The sequence below is a fragment of the Hevea brasiliensis genome, chromosome 4 (genome assembly GCF_030052815.1).
Source record: "Hevea brasiliensis isolate MT/VB/25A 57/8 chromosome 4, ASM3005281v1, whole genome shotgun sequence".
Lineage (NCBI taxonomy): Eukaryota > Viridiplantae > Streptophyta > Magnoliopsida > Malpighiales > Euphorbiaceae > Hevea > Hevea brasiliensis.
In genome coordinates, this window is record NC_079496.1 from 7,282,897 (window position 1) to 7,285,729 (window position 2,833).

Genomic DNA, 2,833 nt, shown 5'->3' on the forward strand with positions numbered 1-2,833 from the left:
TTGAGTTTGGCCTTCATATTCACCTTCTTAAGCATAATTAATGAACACAGTTATGTAATATTCCAACCCTAATGATGCAATGATGCAGACTAATATGCTTTGGACTTACAGGTTTGTTCGTTTTGTGAGCACTCCAGAGGTCTTGGAACGCGTGTATGCCTTGGAATCTGAGATCTTGCAGATTGAAGAGGCAATTGCGATTCAAAGTAACAATGAAATAGGGTTGGCCATGGTATGATAAATCCTTGAGAAACTTATGATCTGTAAATCGGATCCTCTATTTTGATTTCAGTCATTTTTTATTGCACAGGTCAAAGATCATCAAACAAAATCTGTGGAACACATTGAAGGTACTGTTGAAGAAGACATCTTCCATACCGTTTTTAGTTTTATGAACTTCATGTTAACTTTAATCTATTTGGAATGGTTATACATTTTATGCTTGCTTTTCACCCTCAGTTACTGTCAATTGATTTTTCTTCTTTTTCTTCCTTCTCTTTCTAGTGGGAGGAGGATATGTGTTATCTGGTTTTATACATACTTTTTTAGATTTTCCATCATGTGTTATAGTTGTATTAGCAAAGTTTTTTAATTTGAGGTGTTATATTTTATCAAGCTTTTATTATAAGAACTAGATTCTGAAGAATATAAATCTCCAGATTTGGTCATGTTTCTATTGGTTTTGGAATAACACTCAATGGTTTTTGACAGGTAGCAGGCCTCTGCTGGATTCTAATGAGGAGAAAGCCATTGTCCTTTACAAGGTGGGTGCACACCTAATAATTCTCATACAATGGCTTTTGACAGTGAGAGAATTGTTAAAACACCTTGAGTGAGAGCATATACCAAGGCCAGTGTCAAATCTCCAACGATTGCATCTTAATTTTTAAATTCAAACTCAATCATAATTAATCCAACCACAATGCCTATGACATTTTCCTAACGGTTTTCTAATGGGTACAAATTTGTATCCATTAAAATTTATTTGATGCACTAACATGGTAAATTTTAATTTATAATTCATTAAATGACTTTTCAAATAATCAATACAAATATATAATCGTTAAGATTTATTTAATACACCACACTAGCACAAATAATTGCTATTTTAATGATAAATGAACCCACTAGTAAGGGAAAAGTACACTTACCATTAAAATTGTTGCTCCCCATGCTAGCGAGGTATTAAATAAATCTTAATAGGTGTAAAGGGCCAAAAAAAAAAAAAAAACGTAATTGTTGCATATTTGCACCAGTTAGAAAACTTATTCATTAAATGTAATTTGTTGTGTTCATTAAATGTTATAGCCCTAAGTATCATGTTTCCATATCATATTGGCACATCTCAAGGTGTTTTACCCCTTCATATTGGAAAATTTCCCCCTTCATTGCCTTTCAAATTTCATGGGTAAAATTTTCCGTGGTAATCAAATTTTATATTAATTAATCTTCATGGTGCTTACAAAATTTATTAATTATAATTCGGTCACTAAACATTTTTAGTAATAAAATAAAAATTATGAAATAAAAAATAAAAAATAAGAAGATGCAACAAAGTAAAATAATTACAACACTTGTACTTTATTGCAAACTAAAATTGTTTCAAAATTTTTTATAATAATAATAATAATAATAATAATAATAATAATAATAGTTAAGAAGTAATTGAAAATAAAATAAAAATTACAATAAAAAATAATTTAAATATATATAATTAAAAAAGAATGGAAAAAAAGGTAATAAATTATCTTGAAAAAAGAAAGTTTGTAAAAAAAAATAAAAAGAATAGGGGTCCATGTCACTGTTACTGAACAGTGACTTGGGATTTCGTTTTTGCACATATAATATATATAAAAATTCCTTTCTTTAATATTAAAAAAAAAATGTGTTATGAATTAAATTAAGTTAGACAATTATTTATTTTTTAAGTAGTTATAATTTTTGTTAAAGAAAAGTAATTAATTTTATTTTGTTGAATAACTAAATTACTTTAAAGCAATATTTATATTTTGCAACAGATACATTTAAATGTTAAATTATATAAGTTTTATTGTTTAATATATATAAAATCTATAGGAAATAGCCATAAATGAAAAAAAAAAGAAGAAAATATTCATCTAAGATGAGTAATTCCACACGCTAACAAAGTAGGACATGTCAATCCAAAATCATCAACACCGGATTTTTTTTTTTTTTTAAATGAAACTAGATTAACAATTGGGCATGTTTAGTGCACAAAGGATCGCATACCGAAAAGAAAAAATTAATTAAATTTCAGTAAAGTTATTGACTGTAACGCCCTCACTAAAGGTGGTCCGTACATTTTATTGTTCTGACGACTAATGTCTGTTCGGACAGTTAAAATGTCTGAAACTACACCTAGACTATAGTGAGGAGGCATAAATTGAAGAAATAAATGTTAAGAAAATATAGGAAAAATGTAGAGAAAAAAATAAATTAAAGTTTAGAGAATTTATAATTTGATACAAAAATAATAAAAATAACTCAATATGCACTACTAAGGGCATTTTGGTCATTTCACCCCCAAAGGTGAATTTTGACCAAAATGTCAAAATAAAAAAAAATTTAGAGAATAAAATAATTAACATTAATTAAAATTTAAGAAATAGATTAGGAAAATGAGAAGAGAAAAGAAAAGAAAAGAAAAGAAAAAGCTTAGGAAAATTCAAAAAAAAAATATAAATAGGCACTAGAGGACAAACTCTCATCCACTTCTATCTTCTTCCTCCATTTCTTCTCTCTCTCTTTCCCTCATTTCCTCCATTGTTGTTAAGTTTCCAAGCTTGATTTCCCAAGCTTCTACACACCAAAA

General features: G+C 27.8%; 1 long non-coding RNA gene across 1 annotated transcript; it reads left to right on the forward strand.

The window, feature by feature from the left end:
- Positions 1-104: 104 nt before the first annotated feature.
- LOC131179520 (uncharacterized) lies at positions 105-1,012 on the forward strand. The gene is made up of 3 exons (XR_009148425.1): positions 105-232; positions 311-350; positions 712-1,012. It is a non-coding gene; the product is annotated as an uncharacterized LOC131179520 (long non-coding RNA).
- Positions 1,013-2,833: the final 1,821 nt, after the last annotated feature.